The sequence below is a fragment of the Heterodontus francisci genome, chromosome 2 (genome assembly GCF_036365525.1).
Source record: "Heterodontus francisci isolate sHetFra1 chromosome 2, sHetFra1.hap1, whole genome shotgun sequence".
Lineage (NCBI taxonomy): Eukaryota > Metazoa > Chordata > Chondrichthyes > Heterodontiformes > Heterodontidae > Heterodontus > Heterodontus francisci.
The window spans coordinates 181,894,238-181,916,254 of record NC_090372.1 but is presented as its reverse complement, the minus strand read 5'-3'; positions in this window follow the sequence as shown (position 1 = coordinate 181,916,254).

Genomic DNA, 22,017 nt, shown 5'->3' with positions numbered 1-22,017 from the left:
GCATCTGTGGAGAGAGAAGCAGAGTTAACGTTTCAGGTCAGTGACCCTTCATCAGAACTGCAGTTAACATTTCAGGTCAGTATGTGCAGGTGATGATGTTCCCATGCGTCTACTGCCCTTGACCCTCTAGGTGGTAGAGGTCGCGGGTTTGGATGGCGCTGTCAAAGGAGGCATGGTGAGTTGCTGCAGTGTATCATATATATTACACACTGCTGCCACTGTGCGATGGTGGTGGAGGGAGTGAATGTTTAAGGTGATGGATGGGGTGCCAATCTAGTGGGTTGCTTTGTCCTGGATGGTGTCGAGTTTCTTAGGTGTTTTTGGAGCACCATTGATCCCGGTAAGTGGCAAGTATGCCATCACACTCCTGACTTGTGCCTTGTAGATGGTGGACAAGCTTTGCGGAGTCAGGTGGTGAGTTACTCACTGCAGAATTCCCAACCTCTGACTTTTCTTGTAGCCATAGTATTCATATGGCTGGTCCAGTTAAGTTTCTGGTCAATGGTAACCCCCAGGATGTTGATGGGGTCGGGGGGGGTGGTGGGTTGCGGGAGGCTGTATTCATCACTGGTAATGCTGTCTTTTCATTCGCGTGAATGGGCCCTCCTGTAATGTGTCCTCAACCCCTATTTTTTGTATTTTCCCCCTCTAGTACTTCTGGTAGAAAGTCCTGCTTGTTGATTCTTGTGCTGAGATAGAGATTTACGGGAACCCGGACCCTGCCATAACTCACTCAGAAGACATTCTTCAAATGTGAGCTTAAACAGTGACATGCTGAAATTTGGTAAGGCCTCTACTGTTTATGCCATTTCCAGTGGTCATGTTAGCCATGGACCAGTTGGTAGCACTCTCAGCTCTGAGTCTGCGTTCAAGTCCCACTCCAGGACTAGGACACAAAAATCAAGGTTGACACTGGAGTGCTGCACTTTCAGAGTTGCAGTTTTTTGAATGAATTGTTAAACTGAGGCCCTGTCTGGTATCTCAGGTGGATATAAAAGATCCCATGGCACTATTTTGAAGAAGAGGAGGGGTGTTATCCCCGGTGTTCTGGCCAATATTTATCCCTCAATCAATATCACAAAAACAAATTATCTGGTCATTATCACATTGCTGTTTGTGGCAGTTTTGAAGGATAACAAAGGGATAACTCCGTGTTTGAGATTCTGAAGTTACAAGTTTTCAGTGGAAACAGACAGCCGCATAGCCCAGTCAGAAATCAAGGGCACAATAAGCATATATATCTTGCAACCACAATAGAATAAAGGATTAGCGCCTGATGACATTAAGAACAAGACAATGGACGGAGATGGGCTCAAGTACTGTGTAAATCTAAGGATTCAATAGGTGTGAAAGACTGGCCTTCCTGAAATTGATTATCAGCAGGAAATAGGTGATTGTGTCTTTCGTTCGACTGCATTTGTTCACAACGCTATCGGTAGGTGGCGCTGTTGTGGCACATGCGCAAATACTGCATGTGCCACTAAAACGTCACATCCTGCGACTGTAGCAGCTGCCAGGACTAAAGATGGCGCTGCTCAAAGAATCACACAGAGGCAACCTAACAAACACGTGGCAGCATACAATGGCCGGAGTGAGAGAGCAGCGCGGGGTGGGGGCAGAGAGAGCAGCGCGCGGGGGGGGGCAGAGAGATCAGCACGGGGGGGCGGAGAGAGCAGCACGGGGGGGCGGAGAGCAGCGCGGGGTGGTGGGGGGGAGAGAGCAGCGTGGGGTGGTGGCGGTGGGGGGGGGAGAGCAGCGCGGGGTGGTTTGGTGGTGGGGGGGGTGGGGGGGGGTGGGTGTGGGAGAGCAAAAGCAAAAAACAGCAAAAGACTTACCGGCCGGCCCCCGCACCCGGCAACACCAAGGTCATCGGCCGCTCGCTCCCCGCGGCTCTCTACGGCCTCTCGCTTCTCCATCCAGCCGTTCTCTCCAGCTGCGGATCCCCAATCCAGTTGCTTTCTCTCCTACTTCTCAACAGTACTTCAGGCATTGCAACTGTCTTTGCAATTGCCCCCTGCCTTTTGCATGCTCCCTCTCCGCACGCCTCCCCCCTCTTCACCCACCCCTCCCTCCCCCTTTTCACCCACCCCTCCCTCCCACTCTCCATCTCCCCCTCTTCACCCACCCCTCCCTCCCTCCCTCCCACTCTCCATCTCCCCCTCTTCACCCACCCCTCTCTCCCACCCCCTCTTCACCCACTCCTCCCTCCCCCTCTTCACCCACCCCTCCCTCCCCCTCTTCACCCACCCCTCCCTCCCCCTCTCTCCCCCTGTTCACCCACCCTTCCCTCTGCCCCCCTACCTCCAGCCCTTCACCACAGTTGAATATCTGAAGTGCAGTTGCAAAGTCGGGGAAATAGCATCCAAAACAAAACCTCAACAATTCTGGGTTTAATTATTGAGAAGTTTTATTAAGTTCATTAAGCATGCTGTGCATGGATACATGAGTGTTGTGTCGCCAGCATTCCCATGAGACAGACAGGCCGAGTCTCTGCTATGCACAGCTAAAGAGATTGTTCCTGGAGAGCCTTGTGGTGAATGAACGCTTGGCTCTCTATTCCACTACTGTATTGTCCATGTGAAGAAGGCAAAGTCACAAGAGTCTGAGCTCAGTCTATTCTCGGTGAATGTTCCCCAAGCGCATTCCAATGTGTGCTCCCACTTCATCCATAAATGCAATGTTCCTTTCCGTATCGTGACAAGCTCCGCAGCATGATCCAGTTGCCTTTGTTGCTCGAATGCTGACCTTAAGTCTCAAGGATTGTTTTCTCGACGGCATGTTTTACATGAAAAGAAATAAAGCAAATCAGTGTCAGAGCTTCCCTCCCTCCAATGAAATTACCGTTGAGCATGCTTTATGTTCTGCAGTATAGGCATGTACTGATAACACCGCCAATGAATCACTTAGTACCCACCTCAGCTGTAGGAGTCAGGATGGTGTAACTGCCCCTATCTCGTGATGGTTCAATGCTGCTCTCAGGGAAAATATGAATGATGTGAGGGTGCTGGAAAAAGAAGCACATTTCTTTTGGACTATGAACATAAAGCAGGCCATTTAGCCCAGCTGTTTCCTGTTAGTGGTTATGCTACTCCGGCGCCTTCCCATACGCTCCCATTTAATCCTGCCTACTACTATCAGCATCATCTTCCATTTCTTTCACTCTTACCTACCTTTGCCTTATAGCAACATTGAGGATGGAGAACGGTGTGGCTGCACTCCCACCTCACCAGTTGTGTACGCAGCAAGAGCATTCACATTCGTGCTACCACTGGACACGGCATGCTTGTTTCTTTTAGTGCTCAGTCTCTTCTTGCTGAATGTTCCCCAAGTGCTTGACCCCTTTGGACGCCTCCTCTGCTTGACAGGCAGCAGCTGGCAATTGCGGAGTCTCACAAGGCTCTGCATGGTTGTTTCAAGGGCGGATGGGGAAACAGGTGGCTGTGTGTCCACGTGCACTGCTCTGATGGGTGCAGGAACAGGTGGCTGTGTGTCCATGTGCACGGCTCTGATGGGTGCAGGAACAGGTGGCTGTGTGTCCATGTGCACGGCTCTGATGGGTGCAGGAACACGTGGCTATGTGTCCATGTGCACTGCTCTGATGGGTGCAGGAATAGGTGGCTGTGTGTCCATGTGCACGGCTCTGATGGGTGCAGGAACAGGTGGCTGTGTGTCCATGTGCACGGCTCTGATGGGTGCAGGAACACGTGGCTATGTGTCCATGTGCACTGCTCTGATGGGTGCAGGAACAGGTGGCTGTGTGTCCATGTGCACGGCTCTGATGGGTGCAGGAACAGGTGGCTGTGTGTCCATGTGCACGGCTCTGATGGGTGCAGGAACACGTGGCTATGTGTCCATGTGCACTGCTCTGATGGGTGCAGGAACAGGTGGCTGTGTGTCCATGTGCACGGCTCTGATGGGTGCAGGAACAGGTGGCTGTGTGTCCATGTGCACGGCTCTGATGGGTGCAGGAACACGTGGCTATGTGTCCATGTGCACTGCTCTGATGGGTGCAGGAACAGGTGGCTGTGTGTCCATGTGCACGGCTCTGATGGGTGCAGGAACAGGTGGCTGTGTGTCCATATGCACTGCTCTGATGGGTGCAGGAACAGGTGGCTGTGTGTCCATGTGCACTGCTCTGATGGCTGTGTAACTGAACAGCAAGGAGAGGGTACCGCAGGTGGGGGAAGTGGAGCTTTTATCAGGCAGGCGTATGTGTGGTCCATCAAATCATTAGGCCAGGGGGTGAAACGCTCAGGATCCATGGATTGTGGCACGCGACTGATGTCCAGCGCATGGCCACCTCCGTCCGGAGGTGCCTCTGGGCAAGTGTTGGGCAAATTAATTGGCTCCATCTCATCGGCCAGTCCTTGCTGCCAGCGGAGAGTCTGTCGCCGCAGCCAGTGCAGTTTCCGCACGAATGATGCCGTTCCACTCTGCAGAATGGCCTGTTGTAGCTGGTACAATTGATCTGAAAGCAAGCGGTATTTTTCATTGTAGCTGAGGGGCCTTGGCTGTTCCTCTGTAATCACAATGGCAGCAGCCATGCCTGTCGTCGTCGGTGTCTGAGATGCATGCCAGCGGCAGTTGGGGGCAAGCCTCTCCTCTCCAAAGGCAGATCCAGATGCCTCTGAACAACAATAGCATGTTTGCAGGGCAACAAAGTCTGAATGGAGAAGATGCAGCTACAGGTAGCCTGGCCATCATGTATCTGCAGTGTGTACTGTTTGGCGCCAGAAATCACAGTCACTGTGCCTTCATCCTGCTGCTTGACATGTACTCGATGAATGTGGCTATGATCCTGATGCATCAGCTTCACAGCATGACTGGTGAATCCTATGTAAAATGATTATAGATCTGCTGGTGCCTCAGCGATGCGCTTGAAAGAGGCTCCCTGCAGGAATGTGTAATAGGAGCGCTCCCGATCCAGGACACTATTGTGGAAGATCAGCGCTGAGATGCATTCCTTCATGGATGAGGAGGAGTGGAGCAGGTGCTTTATCTTGCCATTCTCTGACTCAATACGATTGTTGGTGTTGTTCCCAAACGTTATGACTTTACTGCGTGAACATGATGCCCACATCTCCTCCTGTGGAATCCAGTTTGTAAGCAGGTAGTCCTGCAGGCGTGGGTAGAGGTGTCCAATCCTTTCTACACAACTTGTGATCTTCTCCTCCAAAGCTGCATGAACCATTTCCTTGCAGATCATAAACAACTGATCCCTCAGTTCACCATTCAATGGGTAGCTGCTGATCTTCCTCCTCATGCTCTGCAGCACATGGAACTGACAGAGGAGAACAGTTGCAGCTGGGAGATGCTTCCTGATCGCATTGATCTCATTGATGTCCTTATCCACAATGGCTGATCTCACCCGGCAGGCGCTGGATCCCATGAAATCGACAAAAACACCCACAATCTCGTCCAGCATCTGAGCCGTCTCAATCCTCACCATGGCATAGAACACAGCCCTGCCCCTACCAACATTGTCCTGCACCATCACCTGGTGCAGAGGGTAGCCGCATTTGTTCACTTTGTACATTCCGTCCATGAACAACAGTTCAGGAAAGGCCTGAATGTGGGCCTTCATGGCTGGTGTCATGAAGGCAATATAGAGGATGTTGCTTCCCTGCAGGCCAACCCACACTGCAGCCCCGTCCTGCTGAATCTTCTCCAGCGTATCACACAGCGCATCCATGCATCCATGGGCGGCACAGTGGGGCAGTGGTTAGCACCGCAGCCTCACAGCTCCAGGGACCCGGGTTCGATTCTGGGTACTGCCTGTGCGGAGTTTGCAAGTTCTCCCTGTGTCTGCGTGGGTTTTCGCCGGGTGCTCCGGTTTCCTCCCACATCCAAAGACTTGCAGGTAATAGGTAAATTGCCCCTAGTGTAGGGAGGTGATAGGGAATATGGGATTACTGTAGAGTTAGAATAAATGGGTGGTTGTTGGTCGGCACAGACTCGGTGGGCCGAAGGGCCTGTTTCAGTGCTGTATCTCTAAATAAAATTTTAAAAAAAAATGCTGTCATCCCCTGTTTTGAGCCGGGATTTTACATTTCTAATGTCACTAAGGGTCACGGTCTTATTGAATGAACGCTCGATATAATCCTTCAGCTGATTGTTCCCAGCCTGCAGCTTGACCAACTCTTCTACATTCTGCCTTTCATCATGGTTCAGTTGTCATCTCCTTGCATAGAAGCGTAAACATTCTGGATGCAAAACATGACCGGTATGTACAAGATGGTAGGAGCTGACACACAGTTTATTCTTGCTCGTATTGAATTTCACACTGATGAAGACCTCACAGCCCAGGGCGAGATACCTGAAAAGTTACACAGACATTCAATGAGCACGCCCCAAGTTCCTCGTGCCCTCACCAAAACGTCAGCCATCCCCAGGTTGTTGGCAGCAGTTTACATGTGCACCATGACAAGGTCCCAAAATCTGGTGCGCACCTGTTTCGCAGTGCAGAGAAGCTGCTCTGTGGAATCTACTGAAGTTGCCATCATCGACCTTTGCAGTTCAGGAAGGCTATTAAGGGACCACACGGGAAACATGAGATGAGATAAGAAATACAGAATGCACATGTACTGCCTGCACACAGTCCCAGACAATGGAAAGGATTTTAGTGCAGTGCAGTGGACTGGAGCACATACAGTGCCCCAGACAATGGAAATGTTTTCAGAGCAGCTTACAACAGGGACTGGAGCACATGCAGTGCCCCCGACAATGGAAATGTTTTCAGAGCAGCTTACAACAGGAACTGGAGCACATGCAGTGCCTCAGACAATGGAAATGTTTTCAGAGCAGCTTACAACAGGAACTGGAGCACATGCAATGCCCCAGACAATGGAAATGTTTTCAGAGCAGCTTACAACAGGAACTGGAGCACATGCAGTGCCCCCGACAATGGAAATGTTTTCAGAGCAGCTTACAACAGGAACTGGAGCACATGCAGTGCCCCAGACAATGGAAATGTTTTCGGAGCAGCTTACAACAGGGACTGGAGCACATGCAGTGCCCCGGACACTGGAAATGTTTTCAGAGCAGCTTACAACAGGAACTGGAGCACAGGCAGTGCCCCAGACAATGGAAATGTTTTCAGAGCAGCTTACAACAGGGACTGGAGCACATGCAGTGCCCCAGACAATGGAAATGTTTTCAGAGCAGCTTACAACAGGGACTGGAGCACATGCAGTGCCCCAGACAATGGAAATGTTTTCAGAGCAACTTACAACAGGGACTGGAGCACATGCAGTGCCCCCGACAATGGAAATGTTTTCAGAGCAGCTTACAACAGCAGAGCAACTTACCTTGGAGCAATCTCCTCTGTCTAGTAAAAATGAAGCAGACTGAAATCTCCAAAACGACTAAATTATTGCAATAAAATGCGAGAAAATGCCCGACGAAACCTCTCCTCCTTCCACTTTCAGAAACTCACGCCGAAGCTTTGATGCATGTGTGAATATCGGAAGATCAACGCATGCGTGAATACCCATTGGCGTTGCATAAAGCGCATGCGCAGAGGCCGACTAGGCACGTTTCCCGAGGAAGTCCACGTCACGCAATGACGTCACCCGCGCATGCGTTAACCAGTCCTGGCAAGCCGGAACGCAGCGCATGTGCAGAGAGCAGGAGACCGTCTGCGCATCTGCACACCGCAATGCAGCCTGATGACGTCAGTGGGGAGCTGCGTTGTCAGGAATCACTTTGTTTTCGTTAACCCCCTCTCTCGACATATCGAAGTCACACACCATCCTAACTTGGAACTATATCTCCATTCCTTCACTGTTCCTGGGTCAAAATCCTGGAACTCCCTCCCTAATAGCACTGAGGGTAAATCTACACCAGATGGACTGCAGCAGTTCAAGGCGGCTATTCTTCTAAAGGACAATTAGGGACGAGTAATAAATGCTGGCCTTGCTGACGATGCTCACATCCCAAGAACAAATTTTTAAAAAGGCGATAATAACAAAGAGATACTACCTATCATTATCGGCACATTAAAATGGGACATCATTAACACTGGCCTTCATCAGGCATCCAGTGTGATGAGACAGCAGGAAACAAAGAGGAGACTTAAAATAAAAGCAAAATACTGCGGATGCTGGAAATCTGAAATAAAAACAAGAAATGCTGGAACCACTCAGCAGGTCTGGCAGCATCTGTGGAAAAAGAAGCAGAGTTAACGTTTCGGGTCAGTGACCCTTCTTCGGAGCGAAGGGTCACTGACCCGAAACGTTAACTCAGAGACTTAAAATGTTTGTGGTAGGTACAATAATGGAGTGAGGGTCTGAAACGCAACACTCTCTTACTGTTGCAATTTGGCAGTGGTGATATATAATTCCAGTTGGGAAGGCTGCCTGGTCCTTTAAGGTGCCGCAGATGTCTGATTTGTGCAGCAGCAGCTAACTCACTGCCACCTGTCTCCTCTCCCAGTGTTGAGCTCCCAAGTACAGGCGGAATTCCATCCAGAAGCTTACCCAAATTATTTAAAATTGGGCTGGCCCTGAGAATTTTGCTAGGGGTCAGCGCTGGATCAGTAGGGAAGGCAAAAGTGTCAGATCACTGCAGAGAGGAAAACCTGGGCTCACACCTGCAAGGGAGACTGGGGGGGCGGGGGGGGGGGGGGGGGTTGGACAAAATTGGGGGAAATAAATACAAATGAATGGAATAAAATAAAATAAAATAATTAGCAACAGAAACAAACCGTCTGAAAATAAAAGAGTAGTTTGGAAATCTGTATCACTTATGCATCCCATTTAAATGTGAAGATCACCTAGTACTGTACCTCAGCAATTTAATTTTCGAACAGCACAGAGCTTTTATCTCATGGTAATTAAGCCTTTGTTCAAAGTACACAATGGTCTATTTTCATCTAGGATGGTTAAATCAACAAAAGGGAACAGAACTAAGAGAACATGAATGAATGAATAAATTACCTGTTTTTCATTATCTTAGAGCAAAGAAGTTCTTTGCATTTATGCTGTGACAAAAATTAGTTTGTGCTGCATTTTTAATGTTCAAATCTTTCACCACAATTCAAATAAATGGGGCTATTTTGTTTACACCCCACCCTGCCGCCAAGCAAGCAAGAAATGTCTACTTTTTGGTAAGACTATGTAGGTGTCAGCTGTGACTCAATAAGCTGTCAACTGTAACATAGTTGGTGACTCACCTCTGAATCAGAATGTTGTGGGTTCAAGTCCCACTCCAGGATCTGAGCACAAAAATCAAGGTACCCCCTCTCTCGAGATATCAGGCTTAAATTGACCAGTCCCTTGACGTCGGGGGTTGTGGTGGGGGGTCCATAAAATACTTGTGGAGTGGCCCCAAGAAGACCCCGCTGCATTTTACTAGCAGTGGTGGCGGGGCCTTAATTTACATATTGTCAGGTAAATCCCCCCACCTATTAAGACTCAAGCACCCATTATTTCACCACATGAACATTAAAACTTAAAATTGCAAGCCCCTGACTGAAAAGACATTTTTGTATAGTAACTAGCAGTGCTAGAACAAAAGGGACCCAGTCGTTGCTTCCCCAATACACAAAAGAAGTGGTCAAACCCGTTTTAATCACATGACTAGCTGGCTGGAGTTTTTTTGAATTTGAACTTCCAACAAAGGATTTGAACTCAGACAAAGCCATGAGCTCATGGAGTAAAGATCCCTCCTGGAACTGAAGCAAGAATTACAGCCTCTCCTGTCTGCTTGCTTCCATCTCCTTTCCATGGAATTTAATCTTGTGAAAACAAATGAAACTCAAAGCTAGAAAGGTTTCCTACACGAACAAGGTTTTAAGAAGACTACTGGACCCCAATGAAAAGCAAGACTACTTACGAAAGGACTACAGTGAGCTCGAAGCACCGTAACAAGATATTACTTCAAACCTCTTTCTACTATATTTTCCTCTTCTCTTTTCTATCCCTATCTGCATGTGATATCGTGTGTGCATGCTAGCATGGGCGCGTCGTATATCCGTACACATTAACGGTATTAGAGTTTAAGTTTAAGTTTCCATAAAATTTCATCTTTCTTTTTTAAACCTGAGAAAGCCTGCGTCAATTGGTTTCTCTCTCTTATAATTGGAAAACTGTGAACAAGGATTCACAAAAAAATGGAGCTCAAAACACAGTATGTTGAAAATTAAACCCTGTTACAATAAGACCAAGTGAAGATAGTAACAGACCCCTAGACACCTTTTGCACCTGCACAATATTAAAATTAATGAAAATGAAATGCAAATAAACTTACTTACAACATCCCACGCCGATTTTATGGCCGGCAGCTGCACCTCGCGTGACACTGGTGGGGTGGTTGGGGGGTGGGGGGGGGGGGGGGGAGGACTAAAATTATCAGGGTGGTGAGCGGGTGGGGGGACAGGAAAAACACTTGTTATTGGCTGTGGGGATGGTGGGTGGGGGTTGAGGGTCATAGGTAATGAAGTTACAGGAGGGGAAAGTTTGAGACCTGAAAAAAAGTTTTTCTGGAGGAAGAGGGCAATTTACATACTTGTTACTCTTTGTGGGTGTGGGAGAGGGAATTGAAAATGTGAGTAAATATCGATCTTTATTTTTCAGCATTCTTTCCCTTTAAAAATTTTAATGAGTCCGAAGGGTTTGCAGCCCCTTAAAAATGGCACCAATGCCTGCGTGGTGGCGCTGGAAGCCGAAGGCGGGGACGGAGCAACTGCCCCCTCTATGTCATCGGGGGCAGCCGCTCCACCCTCTCCATTTAAATGAGCCCCCAAGCGAAATATCGCAGCGCACCAACAAAATTCGCCCATCCTGTCTGGAGGAAATAATAAATGGAGAAAAGCTCCTTCTTTGACAAAGGAATGGGGTGAGGCGATGTAGGGAACCATCCAATGGTAAGTGAACCTGTATGTGTATGTATTTTTGACGTCTCGCACTGACCTCTCTATTCTCATCTACATTTCCTATTTCTTTCTCCTCTGCTCTCTTCTTTCCTTCTATTTTGCTGCAACATGCCCCTGTTAGTTTCTCATCTGATTCAATGTTATTCCATTCCTGACTGCCCTAACTGGCAATGCTTCAGGATTGAGTCATAGAATCAAAGAATGGTTACAGCACAGAAGAAGGCTATAAGTCCCATCATGTCTGTGCTGGCTCCCTGGAAGAGTAATTCACCTAGTCATACTCCACTGCCTTTTCCCTGTTGCCCTACAAATTTTCTCTCTTCAGATAATTACCCAATTCTCTTTTGAAAGCCACAATTGAATCTGCCTCCACCAAATTCTCAGGCAGTGCATTCCAGATACTAACCATGTGGTACGTACAAAACGTTTTTTGCGTATCGCCATTGCATCTTTCGTCAATCAACTTAAATCAGCTTCCTCTGGTTCTCAACCCCACCTCCAACGGAAACAGTTTCTCCCTGTCTACTCTGTCCAGATCCCTCCTGATTTTGAGCACCTCTACCAAATCTCTTCTTAATCTTCTCTTTTCCAAGGAGAACAGCCCCAGCTTCTCCAATCTATCCAAGTAACTGAAGTTCCTCATCCCTGGAACTATTTTCGTGAATCCTTTCTGTACCCTCTCTAATGCCTTCACATCCTTCCTAAAGTGTGGTGCCCAGATTTGGACACAATTTCTAGTTGAGGCAGAACCAGGGTTTTTATACAGGTTCAGCATAACTCCCTTGCATCTGTACTCTATGCTGCTATTTGCAAAGCCCAGGACGCTGTATGCTTTATTTACCGCTTTCTGAACATGTTCTTCCACCTTCAATGATTTGTGCACCTATGTCCCCAGGTCCTTCTGTTCCTGCACCCTCTTTAGAATTGCAACCTTTATATTGCCTCTCCTCGTTCTTCCGATCAAAATGAATCATTTCACACTTCTCTGCATTGAATTTCATCTGCCACTCGTCCGCCCATCCACCAACCTGTCAAAGTCCTCTTGAAGTTTATCACTATCCTCCTCACTTCCAAGTTTTGGAAATTTTGCAAATTTTGAAATTGTGCCCTGTACACCAAAGTCTAGGTCATTAATATAGATCAAGAAAACCAGTGGTCCTAACACCAACCCCTGGGGAACCAGTCCAAGAAACAACCGTTCACCACTACTGTCGGTTTCCTGTCACCTCAATCAACTTCGTATCCATGCTGCCACTGTTCCGTTTATTCCGTAGGCTTTAACTCTGCTGACAAGCCTATTATGTGGCACTTTATCAAATGCCTTTTGGAAGTCCATGTACACCGCATCAATTGCATGACTCTCATCAACCCTCTCTGTTGCCTTATCAAAAAAATGCAAGCAAGTTATTTAAACACGATTTACCCTTAACAAATCCATGCTGGCTTTCCACTATTAATCCACAATTGTTCAAGTGACTAACTGTTAATTTTGTCCCAAATTATTGTTTCCAAAAGCTTTCCCACCACAGAGTTTAAACTGATTGGCCTGTAGTTGCTGGGCTTATCCCTAAACCCTTTGAACAAAGGTATAACATTTCCTCTGGCACCACCCTTGTATCTAAGGAGGATTGGAAGATTATGGCCAGTGACTCCGCAATTTCCACCCTTACTTCCCGCAGTATCCTTGGATGCATCTCATCTGGTCCTAGTGACTTATCAACTTTAAGCACAGCCAGCCTATCCAATACGTCCTCTTTATCAATGACTTGGGTAGCACCTTCTTCCTTGGTAAAGACAGATGCAAAGTACTCATTTACTATCTCAGCATTGCTGCCTGCCTTCATGCATTAACCCCCTTTTGGTCCCTAATCAGCCCCACTCCTTCTTTTACCACCCTTTTACTATTTATTTGCCTATAGAAGACTTTTATGTTTCCCTTTTATGATAGCTGCCAGTCTCTTCTCATACTCTGTCTTTGCTTCTCTTATTTCTTTTTTCACTTCCCCTCTGAACTTTCTATATTCAGTTTGGTTCTCAATTGTATCATCCACCTGACATCTGTCATATGCTTTTACTGCTTTATCTTACTCTCTATCACTGTCGTCCTCCAGGGATCTCTGGATTGGTTTGTCTACCTTTCCTCCTCGTGGGAATGCACCTTGACTGTACTCGAACTACCTCCTCTTTGAAGGCAGCCCATTGTTCTGTTACAGTTTTGCCAGCCAATCTTTGATTCCAATTTACCTGGGCCAGATCTGTTCTCACCCCTGTGAAGTTGACCCTTCCCCAATTAATTATCGTTACTCTGGATTGCTCCTTGTCCTTTTCCATAGCTAACCTAAACCTTATACTATGATCACTGTCCCCTAAATGTTCGCCTACACATACTAGATCCACTTGACCCACCTCATGCTCCAGAACCAGATCCAGCAGTGCCTGCTTGCTCATTGGGCAAGAAGCATACTGATCTCGAAAATTCTCTTGAACACACTTCATAAACTCTTCCCTTTACACTATTACTATTCCATTCTATATTGGGATAATTAAAGTCCCCCATTATAACTACTCTATAATTCTTGCTCTGTAATTTCCTTGCAAATTTGTTCCTTTATATCTTTCCCTTTAGTCAGTGGCCAATAGAATACACCCAGTAGTGTAATCGTACCTCTATTGTTTCTTAGCTCGAACCAAATAGATTCTGTCCTTGACCCCTAGGACATCCTCTCTCTCCAGCACTGTAATGTTCTCCTTAATCAGTACTGCTACCCCACCTCCTTTCTTTCCTTCCCTATCTTTCCTCAACATCTTGTATTCTGGATATTTAGTAACTAGTCCTGCCTTTCTTTGAACCTGGCAAAGAACAAAGAACAGTACAGCACAGGAACAGGCCATTCGGCCCTCCGAGTCTGCGCCGATTTTGATGACTGTCTAAACTAAAACCTTCTGCACTTCCGGGGACCGTATCCCTCTATTCTCATCCTATTCATGTATTTGTCAAGATGCCTCTTAAACGTTGCTATCGTACCTGCTTCCACCACCTCCCCCGGCAGCATGTTCCAGGCACTCACCACCATCTGTGTAAAGAATATGCCTCGCACATCCCCTCTAAACTTTGCCCCTCTCACCTTAAACCTATGTCCCCTAGTAACTGACTCTTCCACCCTGGGAAAAAGCTTCTGACTATCCACTCTGTCCATGCCGCTCATAGCTTTGTAAACCTCTATCATGTCACCCCTCCACCTCCGTCGTTCCAGTGAAAACAATCTGAGTTTTTCCAACCTCTCCTCATAGCTAATGCCCTCCAGACCAGGCAACATCCTGGTAAGCCTCTTCTGTACCCTCTCCAAAGCCTCCACGTCCTTCTGATAGTGTGGCGACCAGAATTGCACGCAATATTCTAAGTGTGGCCTAACTAAAGTTCTGTACAGCTGCAGCATGACTTGCCAATTTTTATACTCCGATGAAGGCAAGCATGCCGTATGCCTTCTTGACTACCTTATCCACCTGCATTGCCACTTTCAGTGACCTGTGGACCTGTACGCCCAGATCTCTCTGCCTGTCAATACTCCTAAAGGTTCTGCCATTTACTGTATACTTCCCACCTGCATTAGGCCTTCCAAAATGCATTGCCTCACATTTGTCCGGATTAAACTCCATCTGCCATTTCTCCGCCCAAGTGTCCAACCGATCTATATCCTGCTGTATCCTCTGACAATCCTCAACACTATCCGCAACTCCACCAACCTTTGTGTCGTCCGCAAACTTACTAATCAGACCAGCTACATTTTCCTCCAAATCATTTATATATACTACAAACAGCAAAGGTCCCAGCACTGATCCCTGCGGAACACCAGTAGTCACATTCCTCCATTCAGAAAAGCACCCTTCCACTGCTACCCTCTGTCTTCTATGACTGAGCCAGTTCTGTATCCATCTTGCCAGCTCACCTCTGATCCCGTGTGACTTCACCTTTTGTACCAGTCTGCCATGAGGGACCCTGTCAAAGGCTTTACTGAAGTCCATATAGACAAATTCACTGCCCTTCCTTCATCAATCATCTTTGTCACTTCCTCAAAAAACTCAATCAAATTAGTGAGACACGACCTCCCCTTCACAAAACCATGCTGCCTCTCGCTAATAAGTTCGTTTGTTTCCAAATGGGAGTAAATCCTGTCCCGAAGAATCCTCTCTAATAATTTCCCTACCACTGACATAAGGCTCACTGGCCTATAATTTCCTGGATTATCCTTGCTACCCTTCTTAAACAAAGGAACAACATAGGCTATTCTCCAGTCCTCTGGGACCTCAACTGTAGCCAATGAGGATGCAAAGATTTCTGTCAAAGCCCCAGCAATTTCTTCCCTTGCCTCCCTCAGTATTCTGGGGTAGATCCCATCAGGCCCTGGGGAGTTATCTACCTTAATGCTTTGCAAGACACCCAACACCTCCTCCTTTTTGATAATGAGATGACTGAGACTATCTACACTCCCTTCCCTAGGCTCATCATCCACCAAGTCCTTCTCTTTGGTAAATAATGATGCAAAGTACTCATTTAGTATCTCGCCCATTTCCTCTGGCTCCACACGTAGATTCCCATCTCTGTCCTTGAGTGGGCCAACCCTTTCCCTAGTTACCCTCTTGCTCTTTATATACGTATAAAAAGCCTTGGGATTTTCCTTAATCCTGTTTGCCAATGACTTTTCATGACCCCTTTTAGCCCTCCTGACTCCTTGCTTAAGTTCCTTCCTACTGTCTTTATATTCCTCAAGGGATTCGTCTGTTCCTAGCCTTCCAGCACTTACGAATGCTTCCTTTTTCTTTTTGACTAGGCTCACAATATCCCACGTTATCCAAGGTTCCCGAAACCTGCCAAACTTCTCCTTCTTCCTCACAGGAACATGCTGGTCCTGGATTCTAATCAACTGACATTTGAAAGACTCCCACATGTCAGATGTTGATTTACCCCCAATCTAAATTCTTCAGTTCCTGCCTAATATTGTTATAATTTGCCTTCCCCCAATTTAGCACCTTCACCCGAGGACTACTCTTATCCTTATCCACAAGTACCTTCAAACTTACGGAATTATGGTCACTGTTCCCGAAATGCTCCCCTACTGAAACTTCAACCACCTCGCCGGACTCATTCCCCAATACCAGGTCCAGTACGGCCCCTTCCCTAGTTGGACTATCTACATAGTGTTTCAAGAAGCTCGCCTGGATGCTCCTTACAAATTCTGCCCCATCCAAGCCCCTAGCACTAAGTGAGTCCCAGTCAATATAGGGGAAATTAAAATCACCCACCACTACAACCCTGTTACTTTTACATCTTTCCAAAATCTGTCTACATATCTGCTCCTCATACCCCAGCGCTGGCTGTTGGGAGGCCTGTAGTAAACCCCCAACATCATGACTGCACCCTTCCTATTCCTGAGCTCCACCCATATTGCCTCGCTGCACGACCCCTCCGAGGTGTCCTCCCACAGTACAGCTGTGATATTCTCCTTAACAAGTAATGCAACACCCCCATCCCTTTTACACCCCCCTCTATCCCGCCTGAAGCTTCTAAATCCTGGAACATTTAGCTGCCAATCCTGTCCTTCCCTCAACCAAGTCTCTGTAATAGCAACAACATCATAGTTCCAAGTACTAATTCAAGCTCTAAGTTCATCTGCCTTACCTGTTATACTTCGCGCATTGAAACAAATGCACTTCAGACCACCAGCCCCGCTGTGCTCAGCAACATCTCCCTGCCTGCTCTTCCTCTCAGTCTTACTGGCCTTATTTACTAGTTCCCCCTCATTTATTTCACTTGCTGTCCTACTGCTCTGGTTCCCACCCCTGCCACACTAGTTTAAACCCTCCCGAGTGACGTTAGCAAACCTCACAGCCAGGATATTTGTGCCCCTCCAGTTTAGATGCAACCCGTCCTTCTTGAACAGGTCCCATCTGTCCCTGAAGAGATCCCAATGGTCCAGATATCTGAAACCCTCCCTTCTACACCAGCTGTTCAGCCACGTGTTTAGCTGCACTATCCTCCTGTTTCTAGCCTCACTAGCACGTGGCACAGGGAGTAATCCCGAGATTACAACCCTAGAGGTCGTCTTTTAACTTTCTACCTAACTCCCTAAACTCCCCCTGCAGGACCTCGCCACTCTTCCTGCCTATGTCATTGGTACTGATGTGTACCACAACCTCTGGCTGTTCACCCTCCCCCTTCAGAATGCCCCCTGTCCGTTCAGAGACATCCTTGACCCTGGCACCAGGGAGGCAACATACCATCCTGGAGTCTCTTTCACGTCCACAGAAGCGCCTATCTGTGCCCCTGACTATAGAGTCCCCTATAACTATTGCTCTTCTGCGCATTGTCCCTCTCTGCTGAACAACAGTGCCAGCCGTGGTGCCTCTGCTCTGGCTGCTGCTGTTTTCCCCTGATAGGCCATCCCCCCCAACAGTATCCAAAACGGTATACTTGTTAGAGAGGGGGATAGCCACAGGGGATTCCTGCACTGACTGCATGCCCCTTCTCGAGGTCACCCATCTATCTGCCTGCACCTTGGGTGTAACCACTTCTCTAAAACTCCTGTCTATGACACTTTCTGCCACCTGCATGCTCCTAAGTGCATCCAGTTGCCACTCCAACCGATGTGAGGAGCTGCAACTTGGTACACTTCCTGCAGACGTAGTCGTCCGGAACGCTGGAAGTGACACGGACCTCCCACATCTCACAGGTGAAGCACTTCTCCCCTCTAACTGACATTTCTAGCACTAATAAATTAATTTAAAATAAATACTTATTAAATCCTTACTAAATTGTTATAATTAACTATATGGTCCCTAGTGCTAGCTTCTTACTATAAATATTAAATGCTAAGTAAATACAGTAATCTCCTCCCTCTGGTTTAGTTACTCTACTTATTAGTTAGTTAATTAGGGTTTTAATCAATTTTTATCAATGTTTTATTTTCAAATTCAGTTAAAAAGAATTCCCTACCAGCCAATCAGGTCACAGCTTTCCTGTGACATCACTTTCAGTTTTTTTACCAGAGGTAAGTTTTTTTTATACTTACCGGTCTGGAACTTCGCCCTCCGAGTCTTCTCCCAGTCAGCTGTGCTCTTTGGAAGCTCTCGGCTCCCCTCACTCTGAGGACAGGTAGGAAATAAAGGAGCTCCTCGCTCCCTCCTTACCGAACTTCCTCAGTTACCAAACTTCCACTATAGCACTCTAATGCAACCCAAGTCAGCACTCCAGTGCAAACTCCCTTATCACCATGACATCATATTTCCTTATTGGCTATCTGCACCTGCAGCTCACCACCTATTTACCACACTTCTTGCACTCATATACATGCACAGTAAACTTAATTTAGATCTTATTTCATTTTCTCTTACTCTGAAACCCACCTAATACCTAACTATTTCCTTCTCTAGTGCTATCTGTCTCTCCCAATTCTCTGCACCTTGTTTTTCCTCGCTAATATTAAGTCCTGGTTCCCAGACCCCTGCCAAGTTAGTTTAAACCCTCCCAAATAGCACTAGCAAATTGCCCCACAAGGATGTTGATCCCAGCTCTGTTCAGATGCAACCTGTCCGGCCTATACAGATCCCATCTTCCCCAGAACCAGTCCAATGTCCTAGGAATCGAAAGCCTTTCCTCTTGCACCATCTCTCCAGCCACACATTCATCTGCTCTATCCTCCTATTTCTATACTCATTAGCGCAAGGTACTAGGAGTAATCCAGAGATTACTACCTTTGAGGTCCTGATTGCTAGTTTCTTTCCTAGTTCCCTAAACTCTGCCTGCAGAACCTCATCCCTCTTTCTACTTATGTTGTTGACACCAATATGGACTACGAGCGTTCGCTATTCACCCTCCCTCCTTAGAGTGCTCTACAGCCGCTCAGTGACATCCTTGACCCCTGCATCAGTGAGGCAACTTACCTTCCTGGATTCACATCTGTGGCTGCAGAAATGCCTGTCTGTTCCCCTAACAATCGAATCCTCTATCACTATTGATTTCCCAATCTTCCTCCTGTCCCCCTGTACAACTGAGCCAGCCATGGTGCCATGGACTTGGCTCTGAATGCACTCCCCAGAGGAACCATCACTTTCACCAATATTCAGAATTAAATACTGGTTGGAGTGTTAGATGCACCCAGGGGATTCCTGCACTACCTGCCTGGGCCTCCTTGACTGCCTGGTGGTCACCCATTCCTTCTCTGCCTGCATACTCTTAAACTGCGGGGTGATCGCATCTATAAACGTGCTATCCATGAAACTCTCAGCCTCGCAGATGCGCCGCAGCGATGCCAACTTCTGTTCAAGCTCCGAAACCCAGAGCTCGAGTTGCTGCAGCTGACGATACTTCCCGCACGTGTGGTTGTCCAGGAGATGAGAAGCATCCTGGTGTTCCCACATGGAACAGGATGCACACTCCACGGATCCAAGCTGCCCTGCCATGCCTCTATTTATTAGACTATTGAACTTACGACTTAAATAAAGACTCACCAATCAGCTGCTTCTTTTGTGCTAACATCATTTTATTTTATGGGGAGATGTTACTTAATTCTTAGTATCTAAAAACCTTGGATTTTAATTTTCTGAAAAATTCTCAAATCTTTTGTGCTACTTTCTCATTATTTAATTTTAACTTTGTCCCCTAGATCTGATTAATTAATTGAGCACTGATTGTAATTAGATGATAAATTATAAAATTGGCTTCAGTTTTTAATACTTGTCTAATTAATCAATCTATTCTTACTTTCTAGTTGATTAACTTAGATTAAATTAAAAGCTGACCAGAAAACTCACCCCGTGACTCCTTGTCCTGTGACATCACTTCACACCCAGGACAGCCCGTTCTCACTCTGCTCTGACAATCAGCTCCCACTCCTTTTAAATCTCCGCTTGCAGCTGCTCACCTAACTAATGCCTCTAGACGACAGCTCTCAGGTGTTGCTGTCTCTCACACCGCTCCTTGTAAAAGACTAGAATAGCACCACTTGAGTCAGCCCCCACTGACCAGGTAACCAGTTCAAACTAGCCACCTAATTAACTAACTGTGCAGCTGCCACTAGCTTGTTTACCACTGACTAACACTGTGAAAGAAACTACAAGTTAAGATTAAAGCTAAGTTAAATGTTAAATGCAAAACTTGACTAGATTTTAGAAAGAGATCAACACTTAAAACACTAAGAATTCCCTCACTTACCAAATTCTTGAGATACTCAGTAGAAGCTGTACTCTGTCAAGCTGGCCTCTGTGCTACTTGCTCCGTGCGTTAGCAAAAGCCTCCTGTATTTATACTAGCAAGAATTCCAAAGACCTGAATTACTCCTCGATATCCCCAAGCCTCCTCTCTGCTGCCCACCAAGGCATTCCTCATCATAACTTCTTTATTTTTTCTTTAACCAGTGTGTGTGTGTGTTGGATAATTTAGAAGGGAACTTTCATATTTCAATCTTGTGTGTTAATGCTTTGCATTTTTACTGAATAAGTCTTGTTTTATAATAAATTAATAATTTTGTTGTTTATTAAAGAAACCTAGTTGGTAAATTTTATTCTGAAACTAAAATAGATAAGGTATATAATTGGCCGTATCGGTAATTGGGTAAAACATTTAAAAATATGTTGTGACCCGTGGGCAAGTGGAACTAGAAAGAGACAATGCACTCCTCCAGCCTCGGTCATAACATTTAATTGGAGGCTCTGTGCAGGATAACCCAAAGATGACGATGTGCAATTGTAAGTGGGGTAATAATAATAATTGAAAAGGGGAAAAGGAAAATACCAGGTTTCTTGTGCTTTAGAGCAAAGTTTACACTACCGGAATGGCTTTGTCAGTTGCTAAGACCATTTTGCAGAGGGATGATTTCTCCCTGAGTGATTTGTAAATTTTAACTAAAGCCAGGCTAACAAATTTGACAGAAAAATTGGAGTTAGAGTTAAAATTAAGGGCTACGAAAACAGATATAATTGAGGCATTTGAAGCTGGAGGAAGGAAAAGGCAATCCAGATGGTAGTCCAGTTGAATGAGCTAGAATTCAGTTGCAGATGAAGTAACTTGGACAGGAAGGAGAAATGAGAAAACTTGAACTAGAATTTAAAAGGGAGCAAGCAGAGCAGCAGGAAAGAGAAAAAGAAAGAAAAAGAGAAAGGGAAGAAAGGGAGCAAGAAAGGATATTCCAATTTAAAAAGCTAAAACTACAAAAAAAAGGGTTATGATCCTGTAGTTTTTTTTGGGAAGAATGCGGTGTGCCTTTAAGGCAACAAGCACTAAAGACTGAGTCAAAGAATGCATTCATGTTGCCTTGGATACAATCATTCGGAGACTGCAATTCAAAGAGTGCATTCTCGTTGCCTTGGATACAGCCACTTGGACTGAGCATCAAGGAATACATTTGTTACAATTTAATTTTGAACTGGCTTATAGTGCAAACAGCCTGTTCTAGCAGGAGGACAGACAGCTGAGTGTTAACAGTTGAAAGAAGAACTCTCAGCCCATTTAAACTAAAGGAAGAGAAGTTAGTCTGTTTCTTTATCATTCTCTCTCAAAATTCTAAAATGTCAAGCAAAAACAGAGATATCTGATAATTTAAACTGAAGGAAGGGAAGTTAGACTGTGACAATCTTTTATTCCTCAAAAATTCTAAAGCCAGATTGTTTCTATTGAAAGTGGTTGCGTGTTGTTGATCTACTGTGGTCATTGCTGGAAGAAAGAAGAGTTTGAAACTTTGGGTGTTGGACTGTTTTCCTTTCCTCATCGGACCCTGGAAGATTGTGCGTGGACTTTAATCAGAAGATTGTTCATCAGGAGGTGCAAATTTGCAAGGACTCAAATTTTTTCTATTTTAAATGTTGTTTATATCTTCGTAGTGTTTAAGAATTTACTTTTTCTAATTAAGCAGTTAAATGCTTGACTTAAAGACACCTGGTTTGTTTAGCCTCATTCAGGGGTTAATAGTTGGTACAATTTGGCCGGTCTTTCTTTAATTTGGAAAGTTTAACATGATATGTTAGGCGATCTGTGGAGAGACAGGATTGAATTAACAGTGCGTTTTTCCTACCTCAATCAGAATTATATATTTTGCTTGGGAGCTGCGACTGGAGCAGTCAGTCGTAACGATAGCCCATGAAATTCCTACGGC